Here is a 12,086-nt window from a genome sequence, read left to right on the forward strand (position 1 = left end):
TGCCCTCAGAGGGCTCCCAATGCTGCTGCTGACAGCTGCTGGTCCTGGCTACAGAGGTGCAAACTCACCATGCACTGGCCCAGGGAAGGATGGGGTTCTGTGCCCAAGTGCTCAATGGGGCCTCATAGCAGCTCAAATGTAGCTGAGGGGTCTGAGGCTCAGAGAGGTCAAGAGACTGGTACAATGCCACACAGCCCAGGTGGGACATGCATTCCATTTATTGAAGCCAGCACTCATTTCTACTCTCTACCCTGCTCTCAAGGCATGTGGGGAACAGGGGCACCCACTTCCATGTCCCCATATTTCTTTCCAGCTGTGTTTAGAGCCATTCTTTGAGAAGAGCCTAGAGCGACACACTGCAGCATGAGCCAGTCTTCGAGAGATAATTAGACGGCCTCCCTCGCCTGAAGGAAAAGAACAGCAGATTAAAAAAGAAATATGACAAGGCATCTGAGTGCCAGCTCTGCTCCCTGGAGGGTCACACTTCCATTTCAGTCCCTCATCCCAGACATGAAACCAATTATAGGAGCTGCAGTGTACACAGTTAATACCAAGTGACAAAAGCCTGCCTAAGTGTTTTAAAGAACCCATTTACCCACCTACTGTGCCCAGACAAGCGTCAGTGCCTGTGCATGGGCACTTAGGAGATGTCCTGCCTAGTTTGGACTTCCTAGGGTGCCCAGTCTCCCTCCAGCCATTGTCCCCACTCCTCCTCTCTTTAGCACAGGAACCACACACGAGGTGAGGGCAGGGCAGGGCAGGGCTGATATGACAGAATTTCAAAACATTTGTACAAAACAGAAGAGATGTACTCATTTTGGTACCAAAAAAAAAAAAATTGGCAGGGGCTTCAAAAAGTTAATGAAGATGTTTTCAAAATAATTGTTTTTGCACCAAAATATGCCTTGTCGATTCCATTTTCTGTAAACTGTCTAAACCATCCTCTTATTTCTGAGCACTGGCAGGGCTGTGGCTGCGGGAGATTTCTCAGTCATTCATTTCTGGTTGGCCCTAGATTTTTACTTCATTCACCTCCAACCCTGAAAAGCCTGTGGGGCAAAGGGTAAGGGGCACTGTGCCCACCTTGACCCCGCCAGGAAGTCGTCTTTGCCTACATCTCAGGACTGTAGCATTCAACTTAGAAGTGAGCGGAACAAGACTGGCGATGCTTTTTATTTATTTATTTATTTGTATTGGAAAGGCTTATTTATAGAGAGAAGGAGAGACAGGAGAAAGATCTGCTGGTTCACTCCCCACGTGGCTGCAACAACTCAGAGCTGAGCCAATCTGAAGCTAGGAGAATATTCCAAGTCTCCTGCATAGATACAGAATCCCAAGGCTTTGGGCTATCCTCGACTGCTTTCCCAGGTCACAAGCAGGGTGCTGGGTGGGAAGTGAAGCAGCTGAGACACAAACTGGCACCAACATGGGATCCCAGCCCATGCATGCTGAGGATTTAGGCACTAGGCTAACGCACTGAACCCAAGACTGATGATTTATGATGTTTGGTGATATCAAGTATGATTCCAGCTAGAGAAAGGAGCGTTGAGAACCATTACCCAGACAGGCACTTGGCAGGGTGGCTGGGACACAGCTCGGGATGTCCGCATCCCATCAGGGCACCTGGGGTTGGAGTTTTGGCTCTAGCTTCCTGCCCATAGGTACCCTGGGAAGAACTGTGCAATGGCCCAGGTGGCGGGCTCCCTGCCTGCACCAAGTTCCAGGCTCCTGTCTTCAGGCATTGGGGAGTGAAAGATCATCTCCCCAGATCATACCTTTCAAATGAATGAATGGATCTTTACAAAGAACCACCACCCAAACTGCAAAGGACACAAGGCAACACGGCGGTGCTCACTCATGTGCTGTGAGGTTCTCACCCGGGTTTGCTTTCCCATCTGGCCACTTGCATCTCTGACCTTCCAGTTACCTGTGCGCTCCTGCAGGACCTCTCTGGCCCTGGAGCGGCTGTGGCTGCCCAGCTGCGCCCACTTCACCTGGGGCTGGTTTACAGCATCTGCCTACCCATGTTCTCCTGCTTAGGGCCAGGAAGCTACCTGCCCATTCTCTGCATGCAGAGGCCTGGCACGCCTCTGTGAGTGACAGCAGAGGAGACCCTGCAGCCCAGCACCTTCTGTGTTGGTGGCTCCTGGCATGGCCTCCTCCTGCAGCTCCCGTCTTCCTTTTCTGACTTCTTCCCGCCCCCATGGCATTACAAGATGCCTCCATGCAGTATCTATGGGAGTACACCTATTAATGACATGTATTCACTGAGTTTTCCCAGGTATTTTTGGACCCTTTTTGCTAGGCGTCCAGAGATCTCACTGTGTGCTGGCTCTTGGCTTACAAGCATCAGCCTTGGGGGAGAGGCCTCGAGGCATCCATAGGAGCAGTTAAACAAATGGGACACATCTTCCTCTCCAGGCTTGGACATTAAACAGGCCCAAGACAATAAATCAAGATCTATGTGCTAGTGTGCTAAGTTTATCTACTACCTACACGTGCCAGCCTCCCATATGGGCACCGGTGCTGAGTCCCAGAGGCCCCGCTTCTGATCTAACTCCTTACTAATATCTTGGGAAAGCAGCAGAGTATGTCCCAAAAATTTGGGCCCCTGTAGGAGCCCTGGGCTCTCTGCTTTGGAGCAGCTCAGCTCTGTCTATTGTGACTAGTTGAGAAGTGAAGAAGTGGATAGAATCTCTCTCTGAGTAACATAAATGCATCTTAAAGAAAGCCAGTACTGTCCCCAGGTGTCCTGGGAGCATACCCACCCAGCTTGCTGCACCCTCAGGACCTGCCCAGAGCCAGCAAGCCCAGGCTGACGTGGATCCTCTGAACCCTCCAAGGCAGAGTCCCAGTGTAGACTCTGTTGGGTCCCTGCACAGCCCAACTTGAAGACCCGTTGGCCCAGAGAGCCTTCTCTCACTGCTGGCCTGCTCTTCTATGGGCAAAGCTCCTGCACTGACACTGGAGATAAATTGTGAGTAGCTCACTGGTAGTTGAAAATGTCACTGGTGGGTCATGCACTTGGTCGCCTAACCTAGAGATGCTCACGGTTCAACGCCTAACCTAGAGATGCCACAGAGTGTGGGCTGTTCCCCTGGCAAACATGGGGCTGGCCAGTCGGGAGCTGTGTTCATGTCTGCCGCTGGCTGGCTCCACGAGAGGGTGTGAGCCCACCCAACACTGACCTGGGGAAGCGTGCCAGGGCAGGACATGCAGTGCAGTTCCTACCACATGCACATTGCATTCACACAGGAGTCAAGTCCAAGAGGCGCACATCCAACTGCTCTCAGCTGCATCCAGCTGCACTCTCACAAGCCAGGTGCCTACATCATGGTGAGGAAACAGTTAAGGAGCTTGGCCAAGTCCCACAGGCCAGGGGAGACCCCAACATAAACACCCGGATTTTAGCCCAGCCAGCCCGACTGAGGCTCTGTGCTATTACCTTGGTATAATTCCAGCTTTAGAAACAGCTTCCTGCGAATCTCATATTACCTTGAAGTGACAAAGGGATTTGGTTCTCATGGCATCCTCAGACCTTACACAGGTCATCCCTGGGCACCAAGAATAAGCCACAGATGTGTGCAGGCTATTTTCTTCTGCCAGTTTGGGATTCACAGAGGGTGGAGCCGAACTAGCCTGCTGGCAGGTGTTTCAGGGCGATTCTTCCCAAAGTCTCCCTCTGCTCCCTGGTGCGATCTCTCCCCACACAGCCCCATCGCACGGGAAGACGGAAGCCTCGTTCCTCTGCTCCTTTCTTTCTGTCCCTTCGGCGGAGCTCACTTGATCTCCAGCCCCCAGGGCACCCAGAGCAGGTGCTGGCCATGAGATCTCACGCAGCCTCCAGTATTTCTAACCTTCCCCAGAAGCACCTGTCATCCCTCCATCAGCCTGCCATGAACACCCATCATCCTCCATCACCCATACCCAGCCTCCCCAGCTGGATTAACACACTCAGTTATCTGGGCATAGGCCAACAGTAGACAGAAAAGAGCAGGGCTGCCTTCCCCGCAAGCTTACACAGCAATGGGGAGGGCACGTATGCTTCTAACAAGCAGCGATGCTAGTGACAAGTGCTGCTGGCTCTCTTCACCGGCAACACTAGGACTATGGACCCCCTGTCCTTGGGCAGCTCCACAGATGAAGTAGGTAACACAGGGGAGGTGCCTAAGCTACAGAGAATTCCAGAGGCACGAGGAAGGCGACAGGGAAATGGCTTTAGCCTGGGCGACCAGAGGACATCTCCCTGAGGGTAATCCTAAATGTAAGCGAAGTGTTTGAAGTTTGGGTAAGAGTGCATGCTGCTCCAGGGAGTGTCAGACCCGAGGTGGGAATGGACAGCGTGTCAAGAAAAGCAGTGTCCCCCACGTGGCAGGGACAGGGTGATGGACGACCAAGATGGGGGAGGCAGACAGGGCCAGACAGTGGGAGAGCTCCCTCATCCCTGCCTGTCAGGGAGAGCAGTGGGAGGCGAGGCCACTGGCCACGCAGAGGGGCTTGCTCTGGGACGATCCAAGAAAACAGAAGGCCACCAGAAGTGTTCGAGGCTGCTTACACAGAGCAGAAGGGTGGGCATGGGAACTCCCAGTGGAGGAGAGGGGTCTAAGTGGTCAGGGGCGTGGTGGCCCCTGGGTAGAGGGTGGGTTCATGAGGCACAAGTTGGTTCCAACAGCATGGCAAGAGACCCACAATCCTCTTGTGGAGTGTGGGCTGCCTGTGCTCATCAGCCTGACTCCCCCTCCTTCCCTGCCTGTTCCCCAGCACACAGTGGGCCTAGCCTTGCCTCAACTGTCCCCACCCTTGGGCCCTCCCTTGCCTCAGCCTGCACTCTTGCTTCTACACACTGCGGGTCCCGTAGGCCTCCTGGACTAGACTCCAGCCTACCTCTCTACCGTCTCATGTACCTCATAAGCAGACGGAGGCAGGATCTTCAATCTAGCCCTCCTCCACATTCACCCGGGGCTGCGACTCACCCAGCCCCTTAGCTCCACTTTGGGAAGCCTTCCAAGTGTCACCGCAGGGAACGGGTCCCCATCCCTGGGACACCCACAGTTCTCATGACTGCTCATACTCACCCCCTCCCCTGCTTCTGCATGACCTGTTGTCATCTCTGAGTTCTGTAGGCAGAGCATGAGTCTCCTGCCCCCAGAGAGAAGGAGGACCTTAAAGCTACAACCCCTGAGATTCCAGCTGCTTAGCTGCTCTGAGCCTCAGCTTCCCCAGCTGTCAAATGGGCTGAAGAATAGATTCTACCTCAAGGATTGCTGGGAGGATCCTAGCTTGCAAACAGCTGTTGCGGCAGCGAAGTGGGTGGTAAGCAAACTTGATGGCTACCGTGATGGCAAAAGGTGAAGGAGATGGCCAGACCCAGGCTGGGCCCATGGGAGCCCTTGGGTGCACCCACTTGCTGGCAGGGTGAATGAACCCACCGTCGGCCAGGCTCCCTCCTCCCTCCTCTGTCACTGGAGGACCTTCCTTTGGCAACAAGGAAATGGGAACCCTGTCCTCAGGGAAGCTTCAGGACTTTTTGGTGTCCTTGCCAGCTGTGACCCGCTCCCTCTTCTCAGGGGCTGGAGAAAGCCTCGTGCCCGCCGGGAGGGGCCGCTCTCCCAGAGCTGTGTCTGGGAGGAACAAAGCAGCCCCTGAAACCAAGGGAGCAGCTGGTTCTTATCAGTGGGATTGGGATGCTTTGGGGAACTATGCCTCATAAAGCCTCATCCACTTATTTTGTTCAGAGAACTGTAGTTTTCCAAAGATTCCACACACGGCTTTGAGAGCAGCGTCTACCCGGCGACGGCTCTGTACATCCGCCCAGACGGCTGAATGACGCTGTTCCAGCACTTGATAGGCAAGAGCCATTTCTCTGTCTACTCACATCCTGTCACTTAATTGTCATTGTATGGGAGTTCATTAACGTTCCCGTAATCTGTTGTGAGCAGTTAAAAGGCTTTCAGATCCAGTCAAATTCAAAACAAGTGTATTTGTCCTTTATGATGATTGAAATGCTGTGCTCAGTAAATACCTTATGTTCAGCACTCCGCGATATTCATTTCACTTGACTTCGTGACTTAAGGTCAAATACGTTCATCAAAGCCAGCCTCATTAGCACAGTTTCCTTTTCTATTAAGTGATTATGATCACTTACTATTAATGAGTCGTGACGTTTTAATAAATTTTTGCTGGTGTGAAATTGCAAAACAGTAATTATGACACATCCTGTATGGATGGCTTGTTCCACAACGTAAATTTGCCCTAACGTTGGTTAAAACACACACAAAAAACCCAGCAGATAATGAATCAGTTGCTGTTGTGGAACCAAAATAAATAAACGCATGAAAAAAATGAGGAACCTGGGGCCATGCCACGGTATGCAGGCTAAGCCTCTACCTGTAGTAAAGGCATCCCATTTGGGCATCAGTTCATGTCCACTGTTGAAGCTCCAATGTAGCTCCCTGTTTATGGCCTTGGAAAGCAGTGAAGGATGGCCTAAGCCCTTGGGTCCCTGCACCCACAAGGGAGATCTGAAGGGCCGTGAGCCTCCTGGCTTTGGATCAGCTCAGCTCTGGCTTTTGAGGCCTATTGGGGAATGCACCAGCAGATGGAAGATCTCTTTGTTTAACTGGGACTTTTGAAGAAAAATAAAAATAAATCTTAAAAAGAAAGGAAGGAAGAAAGAGAAAGGAAGGAAGGAAGGACGGACGGGCCTGGTGCATTAGCCTAGTGGGTAGTCCCATATGGGTGCCAGTTCATGTCCCAGATGCTCCACTTCGGACTAAACCCCCCCTTGCAGCCTGGGGAAGCAGTAGATGGAAGTCCAAAGCCTTGGGACCCATCACCTGGGTGGCAGGCCAGGAAGAAGCTCCTGGCTCCTGGCTTTGGATCAGCCTAGCTCTGGTTGTTATATCCACTTGGTGAGTGAACCAGCAGACAGAACTTTCTCTCTGTCTGCATCTCCTTTTTGTAAATCTAACCTTCCAATAAAAACAGATCTTTAAAAAAAGAAAAAATACATGTTGTTGCTATGAGTGAATTGTTTAAAAATATCCCTGGTGAAATGACATCTGGGGTAAAGCCAGAGTAGAAATAATGAAGAATTTGGGGAGATGACCACAGTATTCCTGGCCTGCATCTCATCGGATGGCAGCGACGGAGAAGGGAGATGTTTCCCAAACAGAAGGAAATGTGGATGGATTCAGGGGTGGCACCTCAGCATTACCAACTCAACACACACAGAGATCCCAAGAGCCTGGATAGAACCAGAGGTGGGTGACAAGACGTACTGTCCACATCAGGGACTCTGCACGTCAGCCAAGAGTCCTTAGAGGACAACGTTAAAGTGCAGGTTCCTAGCATCTTCCTCCTAGAAATGCTAGCTCAGTCAGTCTGAAATAAGGCCTTTGCTGGCATCTGTACACGCCCAAGATTATTCTGATACCAGCAATCTCTGGCCTATATTTGCAAGCGACAATAACATGGATGCCCTAAGCCAACCACAACTCTGCAAGACCACATTGGAGTCCAAATTTTCATTAGGCAGCTATGTACCAGAGCCCATAGTAAACACAACACTGTAAATTTTGTTAGATTATGTTCCCAGTTGAGGAAGAAAGATGCAGTGGGTATATAAATAGCAAACGCACCATCACCTAGGGATTCCTGAACCTCTAACTTACGAAGCACCATACCCAATGCCGAGTGCTTTGGTGTGTCCAATCTAGCTTCATATTTATTTGCACAATCAGATCGGACACAGTGATGAGTAAACTACCAAAGATCACACAGCCAGCAAGTGGCAAAGGCAGGCTAAGTTCTCGGCTCTCAGCAGGCAGTAGGCACAGCTGAGCAAGCAGAGGGCCAGGAACATATTTCAAGTTGAGCGGGGTTGCTTTTTGGAGAGTGCATTCTGCTTCCTAGGGCCCCATCTTTATCCTCGCAAGAGCCCTGGGGGTTTTGGAAAAATCTATTGCCTTTGCACCCCACACCCCCAACTTTCTCATATGCATCAGCTACTGGGAATGCTATCTTGTGACAAAATGCCCAATGTCCCTGGCTTGGGTTAAGCCACGATAGCGGCAGAAGGTGAAATACAGGTTCAGAGATGGAGGCAAAATGGGGATATGGTTGAGTAGGATGGTGGGTGCTGTGTAACTGTTGGGAGATCTGGAGGTTAGGAGACAACATGGAGAATGGAAGACTCAATATTCATTCTGACATCAGTAGCTCAGTTAAGTTTCTGAGTGGCAACCTGAGAGCCTGTTCCATTCTGGGCCCTGTGCCAGGGACTGTAAGGCAGCTCCCAGGGCAGGCTCAGTGAGTTTAGGACTCATCAGCGACACTTTCACTTCTCTTTCTGAGCACCTGCTAACACGGCGCCTGCCAGGTATCAACAGAATCTTTTCAATGTCATCTTATGTCCTCCAGCAAACAGCCCAGGTGGACGACACAACTGCTTCTCCCCACTGGGAAGACAGGGTGGATGGATGGGTCTCCCCTTTGACTGAGCATGCTGGGAAGTGAGAGCCCAACCGCCTGCGTTCTCTCCTCTCTGCCCGTGGCAACGGAGGATTCCCATCCATCTTTAGAATTAAAACAACAACGGGCAGAGCCACTTCCATCCCACAGCGTAACCTGGACAGATGGGACCTGCCAATTATGCTAATTTACAACAACACAGCTGGGCTGTTCAAATGCTTTCCAGAGCTGAGGTCACTCCTCCTGCAAGGAGAGGCAGATTGTCTGACACAGAAGAGATGAAAAGGGGCCAGGAAGCCGAAGTCCCACCCAAGATGGCTCAAGTGACTGGGAGATGCTAAACTCTCAGACAAAATGGATTTGGAGCCTATTAAGACCAGATGCCTCTCACACTTGATAACCTGCACCCAGCCACTAAGCAGTGCACACACCCACGGAAAGCGACACATCCTCAAGGGCTTCTGTCAAACTCCTCATTCGGTATCCTCAGGTTTCACCACCTGCCCCTCAGGTCCCAACCGGAAGGCTTGTTCATGTTGGCCAAGTTCAGTGTACAGCCAAGCTGGAGCTGGCAAGCAGGGCTGCCAAGGACACAGACAACCACTTCCCTTCTTTCCGGCAAGACTAATGTCACCAGGCTGTTCCCTCACTGGGTTGTCCTCGATCTTTATACATGCAAGAGGCAAAATGGAGAAACAGCTTGGAGACAATGGAGTGTCCCCAAATAATGAGGTGGTGATTTGCAAATAACTCCAAATGGGAGGGAGGGAGGGAGAGAGAGGGGGGCTGAAATGACCTATTACCCAAGTTCCAAGGAGGCAGGGCAATCCTGGTGGGACCACATCTCGCTGGCTGAAGTTAGAGAAAAGATTGATTCCAGCAAATAAGAACTCACCACCTATGGACTATGCTCGTGTGACTACTGGCTTCATTTTAAATAGTAAAACAAGGCAAACACCAAATCTTGTTAAATGTTGCGTATTGAGAACCCTGTACTACCTGGAGCATCTCCCCTGAGGCAGGTGCACCAGCAAGGTGCAGGGAGAGCCCTACTTCTCAGGATGGGTAAAGGCCAAGGGGTCTCAGCATGGCAGTTTCAGATGGACTCAGCAGCCCCTAAAGCCCCCAGGGATGGCATCGCCTTCACAATGGTTCTTTCCAATTGGTTGGTTTATGCATGATTTCCCTCTATCATTCTATAATTGTAAAGTGATCAATACTGGACAGTTTATATCATGAAGATAACAAACTCTACTTTTGCAAATATATAATGAACTTAACACCTGCAGTAAAAATAGCTATGGGGAATAAATTTTTGCTACCAATTTGGATCACTGGGTAAGGGCCTGAGACCAATACACTCAGGATCCTAAGTTTTCTTCTAACCACTACTCTATCCCATCTCTTGATCTATTGTCTTCCTGCCAAATGTGTTTCTTGAATACTGCTGGTTCAACGAGGACACTGGCAGCTCCTGCACAATTAAGTCAGATAGAAATTTAAGTAGGTGAGGAGGGATGAAGAACAATGACTTAAACCGTAGGACCAAGCACATGTGCCACACAGACCCTGGGCACTTTCAGGTGTGCCACTGAGCTGATGGAACTGGGCCCAGGGCAGTAGCCTAGTGGCTAAAGTCCTCACCCTCCACATGCCAGGATCCCATATGGGTGCCGGTTCTAATCCCAGTGGCCCTGCTTCCCATCCAACTTCTTGCTTGTGGCCTGGGAGAGCATTAAAGACAGCCAAAAGCCTTGGGACTCTGTGTGGAAGAACCAGAAGAGGCTCCTGGTTTTATATAGGCTCAGCTCCGCTGTTGCAGCCACATGGGGAGTGAATCATTGGATAGAAGATCTTTCTCTCTGTCTCTCCCTCTCTGTATATCTGATCTTCCAATAAAAAGAAATAAAACTTAAAAAAAGCTGATGAAACCCTCATGGGAGTAGGTACCCTTATAAAGAGGCTTTGTCAAAGCAATTTGGCAGCTTTTGCTTTTCTGCGTTATGCATGTGGGGGAACCATGCTCTTTCCCCAGGAACCATCTTGGAAGCAGAAACTGGACTATCACACACAACCCATCTGCTGGCCTCTTCATCTTGGACATGCTGCTCTCCAGTGAGCCACAGTGATCCAGGACATGGCAGAGGCACCACCCAGAGTAAGAAAGGTACCCACATGAGGGCGCAGCCTCGTGCAAGGTGCTGGAATTCAAGGGAGGGGAGCAGCAACGAAGCCTGGCACATGCACAGCTGTCAGAGAACTAGCGAAGAGGCCAAGGGGGAGTGGTGAGGGCGGCATCTGCTTGTGGAGGCAGGCTTTGGCACAGCCTGGCTAGGCGAAGCAGACCTGGGCATGTCTGGAGGGCAGGCTGCACTGGGAGCCAGAGCCTGGGTCCAGGGTAAGTGGCCACAGGGAGAAGTGACTCGAGCGTGGCTTCCTATAGGATACTATCAAACACATCAATGTATTAACTATGATAGCAGTCTAGGTTCTTACTGTCAGTGTACAGAAAGAGAAAATTAGAGTGAGCTTTGTGGTATTACACTGGAGTTGGAACTATCACTATAAACACATTTATTTTAACATTTAGGTATTGAAATAAACATGTGCCTGTATTATGCACATCAACTCCCAGGAACAAGGATTTTCCCAAAGGAGTACAAACCACCAGCAACATGGCTCTTGAAATACATTCTATACACACACACACACACACACACACAGTCGCCCAGGGCACCTTGGATAAAGCTGATTCTACAAGTGGAGACCAGATACGCCTGGAACAGCTTGCTGTCAAAGAAAGGAAATGCTAGAAAAAAAAAAGATGGAGACACATTAAACAAAAGGAAAATCACTGACTGTACCTGGGAAAACTCAAAAAATACAGGACTGAAAAAGGATTCATAAGAACCTACGGGCCAATACTGCAGTCATACTTGAATAAAATGCAAGTTGATGAGGAATGGGGTGTCCTCACAGACTCCCCATAACTGCACCCCATAATTGACCACTTACAAGGCAGGGGGGCAGGGAAGTAGCTCTATGGGAGAGAGGCTCAGCGGACCCCTTCCTCGCTGGAACGGGACATCATGATAAAAAAGGACAAGTCCAGAGTGAATAGGAAGATTGGGAAGAAGCTATACTATCTTCTGCATAGCCTCGCTCTAATCATGAGAACAAATCAGCAAATCCCAAGTGGAGACATATCGAACAAAACCTGTGCCCTGTCATCTGCAGAAGGATCAAGGTCATGGAAGGTTGGTGAGGACTAGAGAAAAGGACCCACTAAAGGACAAAGGGCAACACAGGGTCCTAGGTCTGCATGCAATAAAGACATGATTGAGATGACTCATGGACGTTACATGCTGAGGATTTGATGGCAGGAACACAGCCAGGTGTGCCGGTGGACTTCGCTGATCGTGTTGTGCTAATGTTGGAGAATGTCCTCATACGTAGGAAATGCACTCAAAAGCAAGGATCCCGGGGGGTGACCGGGCATTCATGGCAGCCATTTATTTTCTTTTCAGGCCTAAAAAAGTTGGTGTGTCGTACTTTTCAGTAAGTTTGAGATTATTTTGCAAATGTTTGAGGATCTGGGATGTAGTAGGGTAGAT

The sequence above is a fragment of the Ochotona curzoniae genome, unplaced genomic scaffold (assembly GCF_017591425.1).
Source record: "Ochotona curzoniae isolate NIBS_2020 unplaced genomic scaffold, NIBS_Ocur_1.0 contig_66, whole genome shotgun sequence".
Lineage (NCBI taxonomy): Eukaryota > Metazoa > Chordata > Mammalia > Lagomorpha > Ochotonidae > Ochotona > Ochotona curzoniae.